This window comes from Lampris incognitus, chromosome 12 (genome assembly GCF_029633865.1).
Source record: "Lampris incognitus isolate fLamInc1 chromosome 12, fLamInc1.hap2, whole genome shotgun sequence".
Classification (NCBI taxonomy): Eukaryota; Metazoa; Chordata; class Actinopteri; order Lampriformes; family Lampridae; genus Lampris; species Lampris incognitus.
The window spans coordinates 35976058-35998592 of record NC_079222.1 but is presented as its reverse complement, the minus strand read 5'-3'; the positions used below and the strand labels follow the sequence as shown (position 1 = coordinate 35998592).

The 22535-nt window shown below is 48.2% G+C and overlaps 1 pseudogene; it reads right to left on the bottom strand.

The window, feature by feature from the left end:
• Window positions 1-22535, bottom strand: part of LOC130121635 (AP-3 complex subunit beta-1-like) — a 66810-nt pseudogene that overhangs the window by 29351 nt on the left and 14924 nt on the right.

Here is a 22535-nt window from a genome sequence, read left to right as displayed (position 1 = left end):
ATGACACCCAGCTTTATGTCCCACTTACTGGTAATGACACACACATGATCTTTCTCATGTTATGGCTTGTCTCTCTGATATTAAGCGCTGGATGTCACAAAACTTCCTCTGGCTCAATGAGTCCAAATCTGAGGTCCTTTTATTTGGCCCCCCTAACCTAACTGGTGAGCTGGAAAAAAGAGTCTAGGGAACCTGTCGTCCGGTGTTACACACTATGCCCACAATTTGGGTGTATTTTTCGACTCCAAGCTCCACTTTGGTACACAAATCACCAAGGCAGTACAGTATTGCTTTCTCCAATTAGGAACATCACAAAAGTTAATCATTGTCTATCTCAAACAGACCTTGAAAAAGTCACGCATGCATCCATCGCATCACGGCTGGATTATTGTAACTCCCTGCATTCAGGGCTCAGTCACAAGTCCATCTCTCGCCTCCAGCTCATCCAAAACTCAGCAGCCAGACTGTTAACCAATTCCAAGAGACATGAACACATCACTCCCATTCTTGCAATGCTTCACTGGCTACCTGTTAGATACAGGATTGATTTTAAACTTTTACTAATTATTTTTAAAGCCCTACATGACCTCGCCCTTACATACATCACTGATTTATTCACCCCCCCATGGGCCTGGTCGCTGCCTGTGCTCCTCAGGCAGGTCCCTTTTAACTGTTCCCTCAGCGAGCCTCGTTACTAAAGGCGACCAGGCATTTTCTGTAAGAGCCCCACAGCTGTGGAACTCCCTACCTGAGGAAATTAGGCTAGCAAACTCACTGCCTACCTTTAAATCACTTCTTAAAACTTACTTTTGCTGGAAGGCTTTTTTTTTATAGTAAATCAATTGTTGCCCAATATTTATTTATTTTAATTAATGTTTTGTGTTTTAGTGTTTATATCTTATACTTTCAAAAATTTACATTTTTAATTCTTTATATATTTTTCTTTCATCACCTTATTTTAACTGTTTTCATCACAATCCTTTTTTTATCGGCTCTAATTCTCTTCGTTTTAATTGTGCTCTTGTGACTTTATCCTGAGTGTGTTTAACCTTGTTCTGTGGAGCGGATCTGGCATTATGTCCTATATATTGTATTGTATTGTGTTGTTTTACCTTGACTATGTGCATTATTTTATCCTGTTGTTTAAGGCAGCTTGTAATGTTGTTTACATAAGGTGCGATATAAATAAAGTGTATTATTATCTGAAGGACTCACTGAAACAGACACAGAAAAAAAGACACTTAAAGCTTACTGTGACATAATTAATTCTGTTACATATGTAATTGATAATGGTCATCTGAGGTTATCATATAAAAGCCTAACTAATACACTTTAGATGGTGAGTTGTTTTTTTTTCTCCCTCATCATTTTAGAAACAGTGGGCTTGTTAACTTACAGCTGATCCGTTCCGTCGTAGACTGTTCACTCTTGGACTTCCCCTGAAAAAACAAAACACGGAGATGGGATACGGACACTCAGCGGTCTGCAACAAAGGCCAACAAACACCTATAGATGAAACAGTAATATGAGAGAAAAACGTCAACTCTAAGAGTGCTGAAAATGTGTGAGTATGGTATATAGTCAGCAAAATGCTTCAGCTTCAATCACAGTAACTAGCACAGGACACTTTCAACACTTCCTAACAGTGGATATTCTGCATCCACCTTCAACGTTTGTGGACTTTGCATTGACTAGTCATGGACAACGTCACGTCACAACCGATAGATGCTGCCACAGCAATCAACGGGTGGAGGCGAGAAAAAGAGATGGCGTCGGGTGAGGTGGGGGTGACGGCGTCGGGTGAGGTGGAGGAGACGGCGTCGGGTGAGGTGGGGGTGAGTGAGCGAAAGGGATCAAGAATCCAGAACTTTATTGTCACTGTGCCAAGCACAACAAAATTGCAGGTGTGTCAACCTCGAAATGTTGCACACTTAAGAGAGGTAAGAAATATAAAATACCAGCAATAAAATGGACAAAGACTAGGCGATATACGTGTAAAATATAAGCAGTATAAGATATAAAATACAATACAGCTAATGAGGTACAAGAATATCATTAGCAAAGGGCAGATGTGAAGTGGCTCAAAGTGACAAGTGGGTAAATATATGCAAATACTGCACATGCCCGATATTGGCAGCACCTCAGTCTTGTTGGACCGAGGAGGTGTCCGAGTTCATTAGTGCCACAGCTTTTGGAAAGAAGCCGTTTTTCAGTTTCTTTGGGCGTGTGCGGCTCGATCTGAAGCACCTCCATGACAGGAGGAGAGGCTGACACAGATGGTGTCCAGGGTGTGTAACATATTTTATGATGTTCTTAGCCCCCCCCTCGCACAACGAGTGCCGTGAAGATGTTGTGCTGAAGGCAGCTCGATGCCAACAATGTCTGTGCTGCTTCCACAGCGCGCTGCAGGGCTTGGTCGTCGGCTGTGGTGCAGCTGCTGTACCGGGCTGCCCTGCAGTTTGGTAGATGCTCCATCGAGAGCATCTACCAAAGCTGGCAAGCAGTTTGGTAGATGCTCTCGATGGAGCATCTACCAAAGCTGGCAAGCAGCTTTTGGGAGAGGTTGGCTTTCCTTAGCCTCCTCAGAACGTAAAGGCGCTGTTGTACTTGACTACTGAAACCTACAAAAAGACTCACTGGCCGATCGCCAGGGGGTCGGCCCCCTTTGGTCGAGCGGTTAGCGATGTGGCCTCGTGCACTCAGCCCTGATGAGAAGGTGTCAACCAAGTGGAGTTCCTCTATGCTGCATCCCATAAACAAGAAGCTGGGGATCCTCTTCTTCTTCTTCTTCCTCTTCCTCCTCCTCTTCTTCTTCTCCAGCCTCTGTCGTGCTGTGCACAGGACTGTGTGATCTTCTTGGATTCATGGATGGATTTTGAAGAGGAGGGGAAAATCTGAAAAAGGCAAAACCCAAATGACATCCCCGTATATAAAACATGATTTCTAGGTTTCCACTAAGCGTGAACGTAGAAACTACGTTGTACCAATCCATCACAGAGATGAACAGGGGACCAAATGCAGGAGCTCTCTACTATAGCTCATTTTAGGACTACATTATGTCTTAGTCCATAAAGGTCAACTGAAATTTGACATCAGTTAGGATAACCTAAAGACATGGTAAAATACTTAGGGGACTGTAAGATACTGCTCAAAGTTTGCACGGCTACTTCTGTGTCTTCCTTAAAACATCAGCTAAAAACAACTTTTTACACTCCCTTTAACTGACATTTATTTTATTCTATTTTACTTTGTATCCCTGTTGTTTTATAGTTGAAGCAACTTTTTAACAACGTCAAGAAAAGTGCTACGCAATTAAATGCATTAAAGTTATTTAAAATACTTGACTGTAATTCTGACTGTAATACTGTAATTCCAACAGTAACTTCAGAACAAAATATCCAGGTTTTTCCATCACAGGGAAATAAACAGTTTCATGTATGTAATGTGTATGATAAAAAAATGCAATATACATGACATTATGTCAAGAAACCCCATTTCACAAGGTGTACAAACCTCTAATGGAGTACTTGACGGCCACGTAACAAGCCATACACAGTATAACAAACCAGCCAAGAGCAGGAGGAGCTGTTCCTCTAAGCAGATATATTATGGGGAGCAGGTTATTTGACGTAAAGGATGCAATATCGACTTAGCTGCAAGCAGAGCAAAAATTATTGTATTTCAGAAAAAGTCAGAGAGCAAGGTCTTGAAAATGTTATGAGAGGAAAAACTGGAAATAACTTTAAATCTTTTAGAAGTGTCTGTTGTGTAGCTAAAGACGGTGTTGCATCCAGTATTAACACACTGACCTCATCCTACACAATGCATAGTGGTTTTGCCCGGCTCGGCTACAGCGTTCAGTCATGGGGGCGGGACAAAATCTCGATACAGGGATATATCCTAACACTTCCTCTTGCAACAGGCACTAGTATAAGACTCTATGTGCTTTGTTGTACATTGCTTCATTTCAGTTGTTAAATTCTGTGAAACTGACACCACAATACAGTGAATAAACAATAATAATAATTGTGGCTTTTTTTGTTGTTGCCTTTTTAGGGGTATTTTTCTTCTTCAGTTACACAGATATCATCACGTATCATAGGTAATTGTCTTGCGATGTATCGAGTATCACAGAATCACTGTATTCCGACACCATCAATATTGTGGGCAACGTGTCGGGATAGTATTGTATCGTGAGTAACTCACGATACAATACTCAAGTTACTATTAAGTAAACAGTAGGTGAGAAAGGGGAGGAAAAAATTAGTGTTTACGTACTCCCACTCCTTTTTGATCATGGAAACAAATAATCTGATGTATATGCAGTTCCCCCTCCCCCCTGAACAGGCGCCCCAAACCGACCAGAGGAGGCGCTAGTGCACCGACCAGGACACATACTCACATCCGGCTTCCCACCCGCAAACACAGCCAATTGTGTCTGTAGGGACGGCCGTAGCACAGGGATTTGAACCGGCGACCCCTGTGTTGGCAGGCACCGGAATAGACCGCTACGCCACCCGGACGCCCTTCCAGTCGTTCTCTTGTGACGGGATTTGATTACGTTCTCTGCTCCGATTACAACCAAACTCATGGAGAGGCCCACACATAACAACAAGTCTCACCTTGTGTTTAGACTTGCCACTTTTCTCCGGCTTTGAGGCCGAGTCGGCGTCTGTTTCAGTCATCCTCATACCTCAAACCGTCTGCCGATGACCCCCCCGGTCTGGCCACAGGACAGTCCTCGCTGGACTCACTGAAACATATGAAGAAACAAGACTAGGCTGCACAGGGGAGCAATAAAAGTACATTAAATCTGTTATTGTACAAAAAGAGCATAAAATCTTATATCCGTTAAGATATACTTCTATTTAAGTTGGTGAAACTTTTCTTTGGACTTCTTTTAGACAGTGACAATGAAAGACAGACAGGAAATAGGAGAGAGAGGGGGCGCTATAACATGCAAACCATTCAGCTACGGAGGCACCCTATGTGGATGAGAGTCAAACCGCTGTTTTTAGTTCAAATCTCTGTTTTCTACCACACACTGAACGAGGAGTATCTGAACAAACACGGTGAGTAACGCCGGCTCGGAGAAACACCGATCTTCTCTCCAACACAACCTGAGAACGTAAACTTGATTCCGTCAGAACAACAAAGATCAATAAGTTTCTGTTTCTCAAGTTAATTTACTCTCTCGTTCACTCAAAAGGTTTTTTTCCCCCCCACCTCTCGTCTCTAGCGCCGTCTCTTCAATTTGTCCCCGTAACGAGTGTTTACTCCGCCTGCCTGGGGTTTTCGGCTGTCAGATTAATGAGAGGAATTGTGACGGTAACTGGCTTTTTAACTTGGGCCATGATGAAAAGCCAGTATTAATTTGGCCAACAGATTTCATTTGCTGCGAACAGGAAAAGGCGATATAAATCACTGCGGGCCTGATTAGGCCCTGCCTGCAATGACTGGGCCGTAACGAGGGCATTATGCTGTGTTTGTTGTGAAAGCGCTGGGGTGAGCTGCTCTAATTACTCTACTGTGTGTCGCTGGTTTGTGTGTGTGTGTGTGTGTGTACGTATGTTTGTGTGTGTGTGTACACACGCACTGGGGTGAGTTGCTCTAATTATATGCCCTAATGGAGGGAGAAGGGTCACCCGGCGGCCCGTCGCGCCGCAGAAGCAGGTACATCCAGCGTGCTCGCGGGCAGATTCAGCAGCGTGTAGAAGAAACTTCATTTGCCAGAGTGTGAGAGAGTGTGCGCATGCATATCCAATAGTAACGATTCAAATCTCATTCAGTGCTAACACCGGGCTGCTGAATGACCAATCAAAAGTCATTACCCACTAGCCATGTAAATATGGGTGACACTACTGGAGGAAAATTCCTCTTGATTAGCTTGTTAATGGATCTCCCCCTAATGATGACAATACAGACGACCCAGTAGCACCGCCCGTCTCCGAGTGACCGATGGTGAGGAGGGAGAGGAGGAAGATGACGTACATGAGCACACAGCTTTGTGGGCTGTGTTGTCCGACGCTGTACAAATTATTGCAAAGGTTGCTGAACGATTTAAAAATTGAGTGGGGATGAAAAAGAGTAAATTATTAGTGAATATAGTAAGGTCTTATATCTGGATGGGCAGCTTCAAAAACAAAAAAACAAAACACACACACACACCTTTTCAATTACCACAGTTCACCTGAGGGAGAAGGAAACACGCAACATCTGGGTACACCAAATTAAAGACACAGGAAACGTGTCTTTCCTGCTATGAAGGACACTTCATTGTACTTGTCCAACAGCTGTTTGCTTGCCCTCCCTCCTTCCTTCCTTCCTTCCGTGCAGCTTCTTCTTTTTTCGTTCCGATTCAGAGTCACTCGAACTTTCCCCTGATTCACTGGAGCTCCTCTCCGACTCTCCACTACTGTCCCCCCCCCCCTCATCCCCACTGCCCCACTCTGTGGAAATAAGCACACTCTCAAAATACGTCCAATTACACAAATATATGTGGTGAATACTCTCAGACATATGGATATGGAGGATAAAAAAATGTTTTAACACACACACACACACACACACACACACACACACACACACACACACACATAAAACAAACTCCTTCACCACTGCTGCTTTCAGACCCTTCTTCCTCCCTCCTCGTTATCGTCCTCCTCCTCTCCAGAGGGGGAGTAGAACTTGTCATCTGACTTGGCTGACGACTGATGCTGCCCACTCCTTTACCTGAGACACAGTGATTGAAGCCAGTCATGTATGACAGTTAAAAGAAAAACAGCATTTAAGCACACACGGTTTAGGGACAGGCAAGATTAGGGATGGGCTAGATAATAATAATAATAATAATAATAATAATAATAATTATAATAATAATAATGGATTACATTTATATAGCACTGTATCTAGACACCCAAGCTAGATTTCTTCCGGTCAACAAAAATATACAGTGCCTATAAAAAGTAGTCACCCCCTTGGATGTTTTTTGTTTTACTGACATTGAATTACAGTGGATTTAATTTGGGTTTTTGTTTTTGTGACTGATGAACAGAAAAAGACTCTTTCATGTCAAAGTGAAAACGGATCTCGACAAAGTGATCTAAACTGATCACAAATATAAATCACAGAATAACTGATTGCATAAGTATTCACCCCCTTATTCTACTACAGTATTGTTGTCTGTATTACTATTTGTTAAGGAAAATCATTTTCCAAAAGGTTTGGTGTGTTGTATGCATGGTTGTAATCCCGAGGGATTCGGTTGCACGGGTCCTATCTGTGCACTTGTTGTGACATAACAGCTTGTCACAATTTTTTTCTGATCATTGGATAAATTATAAATCTACATAAATGCTCATTATGATAGGCTCTGAATCCGAGACGAAGCCCGAGAAAGCGTTGTGAAGCAGAAACAGCACACTAGCACCGACAAATTCAAGGTGAGATTCATTAGATTCATATCTATTTTATTATGTATTACTCATAATCGTTTCATTTCTCACAGTACTCGCACACGTTGAAATGACCCGCGCGTCCTGCGCAGCTGACGCTTCCTACAAACACACTTCAAAATTATGAATAACATATATCCCTCCAAAGAACTACTTAGATCACGGTTTGGTTTTGACGATAATATATGTTAATTTTGTGAAAATTACATAGAAACTACGGACCATGTTTTTTTCTCATGTGGTGTGGTACTTGTGTTCTGGCTTGACGTTCACAAATGGATAAAGCAAAGGATTTTGTCCTTTCCAACTTCGATTTCTAGAGACAATATAACATTTGGTATGATTTTGCAAAACAAAAACGATGAATTCTGTTGTAATGTAATCCTCTGCTTAGCCAATTTCTTTATTCATAAAAATAGATACTTTAAGTCAATCCCCCAAATTTTTTGTTTTTTTAAATGAATTTAGATTATACTTGAAATCTTTAAAACTAATGACCGATACAAAAGCTCTAAAGATTTACGAGGTGTTAAGACATTTTCCCACTGAATTAGAAGACGCATATCCTTATTAATCCCCCCTTGTATGATGGACTATGTTTTATTATTTTCAATTAGTTTATGTCACGTATTTAATTTATTATTGTTTGTACCCTTATTTTCATAATACATTACCGTATATTTGTCATGTGACATTCAACCTCTATGCACTTCCTGATATACTGTATAGAAATATTTACATACTGTTCCCTTTGGCACTTTGGATTTATCTATGTATTTTTGGATGGAATGTATATTTGCCATGTTTGTTTTATAATGAACTTTCTTCAAGAATCTGTACATGAATATGAACAATGTTCAATGAAAAAAAAAATATATATATAAAAAAAGCTGACACTTCCGGTGCACTGGGGCGGTGGGCGGGGCCAGCTCCGGGCCCACGTTCCGCCAGCTATTAGCCGGGGTCTATAACGTTTTACCGCCTGAACCCAACACGAGTCAGATACAAAACACGCTAGTTTAGGCTTTTTTTAAGGCCAACAATTGCCCTGGCCCCAGATGTAACCTTATTTTAGCTATTCAGCTGCGTGTATTTCGCGAGTGTAACGTTACTGTTTAAAAGGCGGCTAAAAGCGGCTTGATAATGGCGACCGGGAAACGGACGTGAGCTAAGCTAAGTTTGCTAGCAAGTAGCCTCGGTTGTTTTTTTGTTTTTTTTTATCAATAAGAATAGCCTCCTACTTACGGCATTTTATCAAGCTTGTTGTGCCACCGTGGCAGGCCAGTTTCAAATCGCATAATTGGCACACTGTCTTGTGTGCTAAACAAAAAGATATGAGTTTGAAGCGTCGCCGCACAGCCGAGGTGGGCCTTTCGTCTCCCCTCTGCCGGCCAAGGTGGACCTGAAGCGTGACGTCACTACTGAAGGCGAGCGGCATGCCGGGCGCCGCAGCAGCCGAGACGGCCTTAAAAGTTCCGCAGCGCAATTAAACAAAAAAAAAAAATATATATATATATATATATATCACTATAGGACAAGAATGGGCAGACAAATGTTATTTTTGTTGATAGCCGACATTAAGCAAAAAAAAAACAAAAAACAATAGTGTAGCAAAGACGGGGGACAACCATAGGAACTGCCGCGGCCGGGACTCGAACCCGTATCGTCCGCACCGCAGGAGAAATCGCTAACCGCTCGACTAAAGGCTCAGACCCGCGAGGCGGCGGCCAGCGTGTCTTCTTATCCATGCACGTTACAGTAGGTATCCGAATCCCAAAACTGAAACCTACCCGACGAACCAACACCCCAATACTCGGGTATTCGGGTGCAGCCTTACAGCTCTGCACGTCCTGAGACGGCAATTTTACCCCGCTCTTCTTCGCTAAACTGCCCAAGCTCGGTCAGGTTGCTCTGACAGGTAGATTTTCTTTTGTGTTTACTGGCGATCGATCGATCGATCAACCGATCAATCAATCACGTTGCATTTTTATAGCACTTTTCTAGCTGTAACAGCCACCCAATCAAATGTAATAGATGCTATAGTCTTCATAAACACTTCAAGCTTTTCAGAAATATGTCACTTTCTTCTCTTTCAGAGCGGAGGCCCCCTGAAGCATACCTACGTCCTTATTGTAAATGTGAACGACATAATCACGTAACATTGTTAACGCTGTCCAGCGACACCTTTTTAAGTTGAAAGGCGCCTATATGAAGTAGTGCTCACGGCGCTCGCAGGCATGAGGCTATAAATAAAGATTTTAGAGGGATCATAGTCTTTAATGAAGACCTGGACATTTTTAATTCTCGCATTTGACACTACTTTCTACAGCTAGACTTACAGCGTGCTCACATCAGCGCATCCTTTCAGGTATATGCCTTTATAACAGAGGGAGGCGGTGCCGCATTGGGAGGTTTCTGTTGGATGTACACTCTTGACAGTAGATAAACTGATATATAAAGATTTTGTGGATAAGGCCATGTATGGAGATGCACCTCATACTAGCAGAGGACAGCTGGGACCCTTGGCAATCAGAGCATCATTTCTGTGTTGATTTTGACCATATTGCACTGTACTTCCCTCAATATTATATATTTGTTGTAAAGTGACCCCCCCCCCCCAATGATGCTACACTTCCACAATGACCACCCAAGGCCGCCGTCTAAGAAACGTATTTGATTGTGAACACGCTCATCGTCTCAAGAGATACGAGATAATGCAAGAATAGATAAACAGCAGACTCTTAGACATAAACAATATTTGAAAACAACCACAAAAGAAAGAAGAGAGCCACTTTATTTTGTCATTGGACGGGTTAAAAAGGGAAAGTGTCTTCTGCATTTAACCCATCCAAGGTATAGGAGCAGTGGGCAGCTGCAGCGCCCGGGGACCAACTCCAGTTCTTCTTTCCACTGCCTTGCTCAGGAGCACAGACAGGAGTGTTAACTCTAACATGCATGTCTTTTTTTTCTGTATTTCCCCCCCCCAATTGTATCCTTGGACCAATTACCCCACTCTTCCGAGCCGTCCCGGTCTCTGCTCCACCCCCTCTGCCGAGATCCGGGGAGGGCTGCAGACTACCACGTGTCTCCTGCGATACAAGTGGAGTCGCCAGCCGCTTCTTTTCACCTGACAGTGAGGAGTTTCACCAGGGGGACGTAGCGTGTGGGAGGATCACACTATTCCCCCCGGTTCCCCCTCCCCCCCGAACAAGCGCCCCGACTGACCAGAGGAGATGCTAGTGCAGAGACCAGGACACATACCCACATCCGGCTTCCCACCCGTAGATACGGCCAACTGTGTCTGTAGGGACGCCTTACCGAGCTGGAGGTAACACAGGGATTTGAACTGGCGATCCCTGTGTTGGTAGGCAACGGAATAGACTGTTACGCAACCCGGACGCCCCACATGCATGTCTTTTTGATGGTGGGAGGAAACCGGTGCACCTGGAGGAAACCCACCGCAGACACAAGGAGAACATGCAAACTCCACACAGAAAGGACCTGGTACAGCCTGGGGTTCGAACCCGGGACCTTCTTGCTGTGACGCACCAGTGCTAACCACTGGGCCACCGTGCCGCCCACAAAGCGTCAAAGAGTCTCTGATATGTATGAACCAAGATCTTAACTGACACAAAAAGAATATGGGTCACTCACCGACGCAACGACCTCCACGTTCCTCCCGGCTCGGGCAGGAGCGACAACTGGCCAATCTGACAGCTCCAGGTATGCTGTGGCTTTAATACTGAGGCTGTGTGACAGGGTGCCTACAGAAAGACAATGAGAAAATAAAGATAGAAAATCAAGATATTAGGGAAGATGAGGGTTGGCAAACACTGAAAGATGGCAGACATGACCAAATAATGTAAAAGAAAGAAAACTACAAAACAAAATAAGGTCAACATAATGAGAGGGAGAGAGATACAGAGAGACAGAGAGAGATTTTCCACCCCAGTCTCAATGTCTGAAAGAAGGTTAGTTAGCATTAGCTCAATAATTTACCCATCTCATTAGTCCTGGACAAAGGGGGCTGATCTTACTGCCCTTCAGAGAGTGACACGCCGGAATAATGAAACCACATCCCCTACTCTGCATATGACTGTATTCCACTAATACAAGGGAAACGATGGCTAAGTTAACACGGATTCACTTAGGCATTTCATCACACAGACAAGGGAGATAAGTACTTGTTTAGTTCTCAGTTTTAAAGATATTTGGAGGATTTAACGTGTGGCAAAGCCATTTAAAAGAAGCTGACAGTTCAGATGTATGAAGTACCTTTGAAGGCAGACTCAAGGACTGGAGCTGGTTTAGTGGCGAATAAGCGGTTTCATGCGTATCTGCTGAGGACTTCACTGTTCCCGCTGGGCACAATCAGCTGTCTGATGAAGCGTGGGAGGTCTCTGCCATCAGAGCGTTGGTCGCATCTGCCAAGGTTCAGGATGTCCTGGCTCAACAGCTTGGTCTACAGAACACAAAGGACAACGAGACGGCAAAACGTAGAGATAGTTGCAAAGGTTGTTTATGAAACTCTGAGCGAACAATCATTAAAACCAAATTAAAGTGGTATGAAGCCACACGGCATGTTGAATCGGCGGAGCCCGAGGGTCAGAGAGCTCACTCTGAATTTCTCTCGAGCAGACTTGGCTCTTAATTCAAACAAAATGAGTGACAAATCTTTGCTCTGCCCTGCTTTTTAGTGGCCCCTTGTTGAGAGAGATGATGCATAAACACAAGAATTACAACTCCCTGTGAGGCAGCATTACAGCCCCGCTCTTTTATTGCATCATCTCCATCTCTACATCTCTCCTCTTCTATCCACCCCTGAAATATTAATGGGAGGAAAGAGTATAACGATGTCCTTGTTTGCAGAGGCACCGTCTGGGCTCATAAACCCAGCTCAGTAGGCATATTCACCCCCGCCCAACAGAAAATGGGCTTGTACACACCAAGCATAGCTAGGAGATGTGTCATAATATCTAAGCACTTTCATTCACAGTTGTAGGACATTTACCCCACAGTTACAGGAATGGTCAATTACTGCCCACAGTGTGCTGCAAATTACTGTGGTTTCATGAGCAGCCCTTACAGAGGTATCACAGCCAGAAATGCTCTTAAAACTCCAGTAACTCTGAGCAAGCAAGTAATTTGAGTTCGAACTATGCTAAAAAAAAAAAAGGCTATTGTGGTGCAGAATATCTAAGATTATTTAAATTTAGCTCGCAAGGGAGTAAAATCCTACAGGAATTCCAGATATGTATGGTCTGAGTTGTAAACTAACACCACCTCACACAATGAACTATCAGCTTATCTAACAAACCATAATCTCTAAAAATGTATTGAAATTTAATGTCAAAATACAATTTTCAGTTTCTCAATACTTGTCGTGTGCACAAGTGCATCGCATGTGGATTGCATCAATCCAGTCACTTAAAGAGCTATATGTTCCCTTACAAGGTTAATCTGGCTTGTTGCTTGCCTTGGTATTTGTGCTTTCTATACCTGCTTAGAGTTGGTTGACTGCCAGGGTTATAGTCTGGAGCTTGTGTGTGACGCTCTTGGCCATTTTTCGGAGTACATCAGGGGGCAATCTTAGGCACTCTCTCACAGCGCTCTCTTATCAAGCACAAGATGCTGGCCTGGGCCATTGGAACCTAGGAGTTTTGATGAGAAGTCAGTTTGACAAGAGAGAAAAACAGTAATTGTTTGAAATACTACCTCAAAGAAGTCACATCAACAATTTGGCCCCTTAAGTTTCGAAAACATGCATTGAATGGGCCTTCATTAAATCAGTTTTGATGAAATACAAGTGAATGTTAGATTAATATGACGTTGAATCGTACAGTGATGTTGTCAAGGAGCGTGGCCATGTGTTTTATGAGTTCACTGTGCTGGGTACGCTTGGTCTGGGGAAACTTCTTGATTGCCACCACACTCTTCCACAACAGTTTCTGTTGAGACAAAATAGCTCAAAGTTCTCTCACAATGACAATGCTTCAACACATGCATAATTAAAAGGTAACAGCCAATAATTGTAATCAATGATAATATGGAGGGTGTTAGGGTTTGTGGAAGACCCCAAGCCCACGACACCAGACAGAGATGGGGTTAGCCGAAACTGGCGTGCTTTATTACTTGCTCGTACAACGGTCAAACATAGGAGGGCAATGAGCGACAAGAAAACGGGAAGTCCAAGGGAAAAAAACTCACGGGTAATCCAAACTGGGAACACGGCAGGATACTTCCTCAGGGAAACTTTGCAAAGAAAACCATAAACCAAGGACTGAGGTAAACTCGGAGAGAAGTTTGAGCCCGGCCCTGACGGCTAAGCCCGGCCCCGACGATCTGATTGGCTGCCGGCGCGGGGTGGGCGGGCCACGGCGTGGGGTGGGCGAGCCGTAACAGGGAATAATCAAGGCTCGGCGTTTTCGGTTTTTACCGATTTTCACCGAAAAATACCCAGAATTTTTTTATAGGAGCAGATCAGTTTAAACTAATTTTCACCCGGATTTTATTTTTCCACGGATCCAAAAGTTGTTCCTGTTCGTGTGAGGTTATGTAACAGTGTCATCTTGTGGTGAAATTCGGCATGTCGGATGGCTTTGAAAAATAAAAACCGAGAACGCTGGGCCTTGGGAATAATATACAACAAATGGGGGGGGGGGAAACCTGGCTTTACCATCTCTGTTGGAGTAGCAAAACCAGCCCGTTAAGACAGGTGTCAGCAACCTCAGAAACGTTAGTGGCACACCTTCCAATAGCTTGAATGGTCGCAGCTGCAAATACCTTACCTTGGCTTTTCACATAGATCTGCACACGTGATGAGACTAAGTTCAAGCAGAAGGGGTGTGATTTTTTTTTACATTTTTTACAAGGTTGTCATAATGTGGAGTATCAGCAATTTGGAGTGAGCGCAAACTACCTTTTAAAAGGGGTAATGGGAATTACTGATTCAAGTAAGCCATATGTGAAATCCTAAGAAAAACTGAGTTCTCTTAGGATGACCGAGATGTTGGCTTCATTGGCTAGGTTGTTTGGGATCTCTACTAGCTGAAAACAGTTATGTCGATTTTTAATGGAAGAAGTGTTATGCTCGCGCACCAGAACCCGACCCGTGTGGCGAAACCCAAGGCAGACAGACACGGGATGACTTCAAAATCCAAAAAGGCGGTTTTATTGGGGGAGGGGAATGTATGGTGCAAAAAAAGTTTCGGTTAGTGGGATGTGTGAATATGTGTGGTGCCCAGTGGTTTGCGTGTATAACTATGTGTGAGTGTTTTTAGCCTATGTGTGGTGCGGTATGTAAATGACCAGGAGGTGTTGAAATAATGTGCGTGCACCTGGCAAGAAAGTCCAGTCCGTGATCCAAGAGGGGTTGTCCGAGGAAGTCCGGGTCCGAGATCCGGGAAGTCGAGTCCGAAAGGAGGGGTCCAGGTAGAGGGACACGGGGGGAGATCGCTGGAGAGGTCCGGGGAAAAATGTGAAGGTCGCTGGGGACGAGGGAGACGCGGGGAGCCGTGGAAGTCGCGGAGGGAGAGTCTTGGGAGGAAACAGAGACACGAAGATAAGACTCTGGGGAATAAACAGAATGCAAGGAACGCTGGAGGGCTTGTCAGAGCTTTACCGCAGGGTTCAGTACGTCGAAGCACGGGGTGGTGTTCTGGGAGACTTCTTGTAGAGGGCTGCCTGATTGCCACAGGTGTGCCTGATGGATGATGGCAAACACCTGGTGCAGTGCAGTGCTTGTCTCCTCAGAGCGCGAGCCGAGCGCTCGGATGTTTCCAGCACGTCCGAGCTGGGGGACTGGCTTGAACGTGCCGGGGAGGCAGCTCGGGGCGGTGTAACCACAACAGGACCCCCCCCCCTACGGGAGACACCGGGCGACCGTCCGATGGCGTTGGGGTGGGCCCGATGGAACTCCTCCAGGAGTGCGGGGTCGGCCAGGTAGGACCGGGGAACCCAGCTGCGGTCCTCGGGCCCATAGCCAACCCAGTCCACCAGGCACTGGTACCCACGCCCCCGGCGGCGTACGGCGAGCAGCCGGTCGACATGCCAGACCATGTCACCACCGTCGAGGACCCTGGGGGGTGGAGGAGCTTGGACAGGGGGAGACAGGGGGCTGGAGGCTACCGGTTTGAGGCGCGAGACATGGAAGACGGGATGGATCTTGAGTGAGGTAGGGAGATGGAGACGCACCGCCGAAGGGTTGACGATGCGGTCAATGGTGGAGGGACCGACGTAGCGGGGAGCCAGCTTCCGGTTGAGGGTAGGGAGGGGCAGGTCCCGGGCCAGGAGCCATACCCTCTGGCCAGGTCGATAGGCTGGGGCCGGCACTCTCCGCCGGTTGGTGCTAAGCCGGGCCCGCTCTGTAGCTCGCAACATAGCGGCCCGGGCGGTCTTCCAAACGCGCCGACATCGGCGGAGATGGGGACGGGACTGCCACCTCCAACTCCTGACGGGGGAACAGAGGGGGTTGATAGCCAAGGGAACACTCGAGGGGGACAAACCGGTAGCCGAACTCTCCATGGAGTTGAGCGAGTACTCCACCCAGGGCAGGTACTTGCTCCAGGAGGCGGGGTTGTTGGTGGTAACGCAACGCAAAGCCGCCTCCAGGGCTTGATTTGCCCGCTCTGCCTGCCCATTGGTCTGGGGGTGATACCCGGAGGAGAGGCTGACCGTGGCCCCAATCCCCTTACAGAAGGCCTGCCACACCTTAGAAGTGAACTGGGGACCACGGTCAGAGACAATGTCCAGGGGAATCCCATGGGGTCGGACGACGTGGGAGACGAGAAGGTCCGCCGTCTCAGCTGTAGAGGGGAGTTTGGTGAGGGCAACAAAGTGGACGGCCTTGGAAAACCGGTCGACAATGGTCAGAATGGTGTCATTGCCTTGAGACACGGGGAGGCCAGTTATAAAGTCCAAGGCAATGTCGGACCAGGTCGGCCGGGGGCAGGAAGGGGTTGCAGGAGACCTGCTGAAGGGCGATGGAGAGCCTTGCTGTGGGCGCAGGTGGTGCAGGCAGCCACAAACTCCCTGGTGTCTGCCTCCATGGTGGGCCACCAGAAACCCCTGCGGATGAAGGCCGCCGTTCGTTGGACACCGGGGTGGCAGGCAAAACGGCTGGAGTGGCCCCACTCCAGCACCTGGGGCCGGACAGAGGGAGGTACAAATAGCCGGTTCCGGGGTCCATTGCCTGGGTCGGGCTGGGCGCGCTGGGCCCTTCTCACCACCGATTCGATGGCCCAGGTGACGACACCCACCACCCGGGCCGGGGGAAGAATGGTGTCTGGGGCGTCAGGGGACCCCTCGGGAAACAGACGGGAGAGGGCGTCTGCCCTGACGTTCTTGGTGCCCGGGCGGTAGGTGAGGGTGAAGTCGAACCGGCTGAAGAAGAGAGCCCAGCGCGCCTGCCTGGGGTTGAGCCTCTTAGCCGTCCGCACGTAGGTCAGGTTCTTGTGATCGGACCATACGATGAACGGCTGCCCTGCTCCCTCCATCCAGTGTCTCCACTCCTCTATGCGTGGACAGCCAGCAACTCCCTGTTGCCGATGTCTTCTCCGCAGGACTAAAACGCCGGGAGAAGAAGGCGCACGGGTGGATCTTCTGGTCCTCTCCGACCGCTGGGAGAGGACGGCTCCAACGCCCGTGTCCGATGCGTCCACCTCCACAATGAACTGCCTGGACGGGTCCGGGTGAGCGAGCACCGGAGCCGTTGTGAACAGCCTCTTCAGGGCCGAGAAGGCGGCCTCTGCCTCCGAGGTCCAGGAGAAGGGGCGGAGGGTGGAGGTGAGTGCAGTGAGGGGGACGGACACACGACTGAACCCCCTGATGAAGCACCGGTAGAAGTTTGCAAACCCCAGGAAGTGCTGGAGTTGCGTCCTGTTGGTGGACCGTGCCCACTCCTCCACCGCTTGGGTCTTCCTGGACGAGCCCCCTCTCCACGATGTGGCCAAGGAACTCCACGGAGGCGGAGTGGAACACACACTTCTCGGCCTTCACGAAGAGCCTGTTCTCCAGCAGCCGTTGGAGGACCAGGCGGGCATGCTGGTGGTGTTCCTCCTTAGTCCTGGAGAACACGAGGATGTCATCCAGGTACACCACCACGAACGTGTTCAGCATGTCCCGGAGCACGTCGTTGACCAACGCCTGGAAGACGGCCGGGGCGTTGGTGAGGCCGAAGGGCATAACGAGGTATTCGAAATGTCCTAGGTGGGTGTTGAAGGCCGTCTTCCATCCATCCCCTTCCCGGATGCGCATCAGGTGGTACGCGCTGCGCAGGTCCAGCTTCGTGAACACCGTGGCGTGAGTGAGTGGCTCGAACGTGGAACTCATAAGGGGGAGTGGATATTTATTTTTAACCGTGATGTCATTTAACAGCCGATAATCTATGCAAGGCCTCAGGCTGCCCTCCTTCTTTGCCACAAAAAAGAAGATGAGGGCCTTATGATTCCTGAGGCCAGGGACTCTGTAATATAATTGCGCATAGACTCCTTCTCCGGGACGGAGAGGTTATATAACCGACCGGTGGGAAGGGCGGCCCCGGGAAAGAGATCTATGGCGCAATCATAGGGACGGTGAGGGGGGAGGGAAAGTGCACTGTCCTTACTAAATACAGGGGCTAAATCGTGATAAATGGGAGGAACACCAGTGAGATCCGTGGGAGGAGGCACGGGTCTGAGGCCGCTGGACGGGGAGTGGGCGGAGCGAAGGCAGTTGGCATGACATGCAACGCTCCAACCCAAGATCCGCGCAGTAGACCAAGAGATGTGGGGACCGTGCCGTTCCAACCACGGTCTTCCTAACACCAGGGGCGCTGTGGGGGCGTGCAAAACCAAAAAACGCATAGTTTCCACGTGATTACCCGAAAGAGTGAGGGTGAGGGAAGCAGTGCTGTGTGTGATCTTACCAAGTGAACGACCATCTTGGGCTGTGAGGGGTGTGTCTAGGGGGACGAGTGGAACGCCGGCCTGCCGGGCCAGCGAGATGTCCATCAAACACTCGTCCGCCCCCGAATCCAGGAGTGCACCAATAGAGAGTGAGTCGTTACCCCAGGTGAGAGTGACCGGGAACAGCTGGTTGTGCTCCTTCTTGGGCTGGGGCTGAGGAAGGGTCGTCAGGCTCACTAGGACACCCCTCGCTAGGGAGCCGGGTCTTTTGGGCGAGTTGGGCAGGCCTTAATGTAGTGGCCCGACCTCCCGCAGTAGAGGCAGAGGTGGTCACGCATCCTCTGCTCCCTAACCTCCAGCGGGAGCCGTGACCGACCCAACTGCATGGGCTCCTCCTCCGCCCTGGATCCAGAAGCCACCCAGGGATGCGAGGGGGAGTGTGAGGGTGGAGAGAGCCCGCGGGACGCTGACCCAGGGAAGGCACCGGTAGGACGGACGGGGGTTGGTCTATGGGAGGGGCCAGTGCGCGGGGCGCGTTCCTGGCGCCGCTCCCGCAGCCGTTCGTCCATCAGGAGGGCGAGGGTGACGAGCTCGTTGAAGGAGGCAGGGCGGTCCCGAACGATGAGGTCTTTGATGGGCTCGCTCAGCCCCCTCCTGTACGCGCTCTTGAGCGCAGTGTCAACCCACGCACTGTCTGCCGCGAGTATCCTCACCTCCAAGGAATAATCTGCCACTGACCTGGCTCCCTGCTGGATGGAATGGAGGCGGCTGGCAGCGTCCTGCCCGTCAGCTGGGTGGTCGAACACCAGACGGAACTCGCGGCGGAAGGCACCATAGTCCGAGGCGAGCCGCTCGGTATGGCCAACCGCCGCTATGGCCCAGCTGAGGGCTTTGCAGGTGAGGAGGGACATAACAAGGGCTACCTTAGTCTCTCCTGTCCTATACCTGGATGGCTGGTGTTTGAACAGGAGCTCACACTGACCAAGGAAACCCCCGAACAGCTCGATCTCCCCACCGAAGGCCTTGGGGCAGGGAAGATTAGGCTCGAACCGGGGGTCCAGTGGGGGTTGACTCGGAGGAGGAGGAACGTCGGGACCAGGAATGGGGAATCCGGAGGCCGAGCTGGGGGCAGGGACCGGGGCCAGAGCAGGGTGGGCGCTCATCCTGGAGACCGCTGTTGTGAGTGCAGCGATCGCCGGTTCGAATCCCCGTGTTACCTCCGGCTTGGTTGAGTGTCCCTACAGACACAATTGGCTCGTCGCGGCCTGGGAGCCGGACTGAAGATCGCTGATCTCTCCGGTGACATGGGTGAGGGCAGTAGTGAGCTCTGAGTGGAGAGAGTCAAGTTGGCAGCTGTGACTTCTTACTACTGCCTCTAGGGGGACGGGGCTCTGGGGCTTACGGGTCGGGGGTGTCACAGGGACCGTCTGCCCCTTGGGTTTGCCTGGGTCCATAATGGCTCCGACGTTCTGTTATGCTCGCGCACCAGAACCCGACCCGTGTGGCGAAACCCAAGGCAGACAGACACCGGAGGACTTCAAAATCCAAAAAGGCGGTTTTGAGGGGAATGTATGGTGCAAAAAACGTTCTGTTAGTGGGATTTGTGAATAAACTATGTGTGGTGCCCAGTGGTTTGCGTGTATAACTAAGTGTGAGTGTTCTTAGCCGGCCACGGTATTCCCCCCAGTGACCGACCAGAGGAGGCGCTAGTGCAACGACCAGGACACATAACCACATCCGGCTTCCCACCCGCAGACACCGCCAGTTGTGTCTGTAGGGGACGCCCGACCAAGCCGGAGGCAACACGGCTACTCGAACCGCCGATCCCTGTGTAGGTAGGCAACGGAACAGACCACCACGCCGGATTCCCAGAAGTTTTAATTTTTTAACCAAATTTGCTTTTTCATGTTTTCAGTTATTGAATGAACTGATGAATGTAATTTCAGTGGCTTGTTGTTGTGCCTTTTATAATCCACGTTGTGGTCTGTGACTGGATCTTTTAAGAGGTATGCCTGTCTGTGCAAGCTAAAAAAAAAAATCCTACCCTTACAATCACTTAGGGCTCCAAAGAATTTGTAACTCTAAATGGACATTTTTCATCAACACCTGGGAAGGCAGGAGGAGCCGGGTCTGCAGCGGCAGCTGGACCCGGAGAACTGGGGAGTGTATGAAGATGGAAGGTGTCGCTGGGTTCTCTCCGGTATAAACACAGCATGGCACATCTTAATCAACACGTTCATTTAGGGGCATTTATCCTCCTGCTGCTGCACAGCGACAGAAACCTTGAGACCCTCGGATGATGGAAACCTGCATCCCCTCTCTTCTTTATCTTACACACTTATTTATTTTCCAATCTTGGGGATTTCTCTGGGAGGTATGTGTGTGTCCTGTCTCCACATGTTTTGTGTTGGTATACAAACGTGATTTGTGGAGTACATTATTGCCCCCCGTTACAGGAGTAAGCGGGTTGTGTGTTTCTGTGTGCGTACGGGTGCCTCGACAGAGGGCAGTAAAAACATCATTTGTCATGCAGCCTTGATTTCTGAGACAGCCGCGAGACACCGCTCCTGCCCTCTTCAAGGCTGCTTGTGTGTCAGTAGGTTCAACACACCTGTATTACATTTGTTTGAACTGCACTGCAACATTTTCCCTTAAGCTTAATTTCAGGGTTGCAGGTTCTGATTGGATTACCCACAATGCATTTTATCACCCTTGGAAAGGGTGATAAAGGAAAGGGTGACTATCTCAAAAGTCTTTGAGATAGTCATGTAGGTTTATGTTTTGGTTGCACCCTATGATGGATTGGCGTCCTGTCCAGGGGTTGAGCCTGACTTGCATCCTATGCATGCTGAAACAGGCTCCAACACCCTGCAACCATGACCAAGATAAGCAGGTATAGATAATGGAAGGATGGATGTATGTTTTGGTTGCCTGCCCAACTTATAGCAGTGTTCCTACTCTGAAGTAGAGGTTTGGTGTCGTTCTGTGGTCTGGGCTTGGCCTCCACATGGTCTTTCTTCTTGTTGTCAAGAGTCATAGAATACCTGTTAACAAGTTTCATCAAACTCAGCACCCTGAAACACAATGCAAACACACACCAATGCAGAAAGCTGTGATAAAATGTCCATGATGATGACACCATCCAAACATGGCTGAACTACTGCCATGTTTACCATGTTGTTACGGTAATTTGAAAACCTCTACCCTCAAGTATGGTAATTTTTCCTCTCCAAAAGATGTTTAAAAATTGAGCTTTTTTCATTCAGCAAAGGAATAGGAACGGTGAGTGGGAGATCATCATCGGCAGTCACTTGGGGTTGAGTATGACTGTCCCGTGAGGACACCTGCGCATGATAGAGTCCAATGGCATGGAGATCCAAGATGATTGGGGACCACCCTCTGTTGCAGCCTTCGTCCACCTTCACTGGCATTGTGACCTGAAGACATCTTCCACCAGTTCCGCCGTTGAGGTCTTTGTTAGATCATGCTTCGTCTGGAACCTCCCTCTTGACCTATCCGCCTTGGGTGACCCTACCAGGATCCAAGCTCCGGAGGGCATAGCTCTTGGGGTCATTGGTACACGCAAGCTTCTCCACAACGGCAAGGTGGCGATCCAGGAGCTAGAGCAAGTACACTCAGGAGAAAGCTCCTGGTGGGACCAAATCCCAGGCCAACAGGGGTAAACATGCAATACCAGAGGTGGCAGACAAAACTGTTCAATCATAATGGGCACCATATAGAGTGACTCTCACGTTTTAATTTCAAACAAATAAGTATGTTTATGGATTGCAAAATGCTTATGATCTACAGGTTCATGGCACCTTGTCGAAGACAATGGGGCAACCTAATAAAAACATGATTATCAATGTAAAACAATTGTCTATTGGCGTCTGGGTAGCGTGGTGGTCTATTCCGTTGCCTACCAACACAGGGATCGCTGGTTCGAATCTCCGTTACCTCTGGCTTGGTCGGGCGTCCCTTCAGACACAATTGGCCGTTTCTGCGGGTGGGAAACCGGGTGTAGGTACTTGTCCTGGTGGCTGCACTAGCGCCTCCTCTGGTTGGTCGGGGCGCCTGTTCAGGGGGGGAGCGGGAACTGTGGGGAATAGTGTGACCCTCCCACGCGCTACATGCCCCCTGGTGAAACTCCTCACTGTCAGGTGAAAAGAAGCGACTCCACATGTATCGGAGGAGGCAT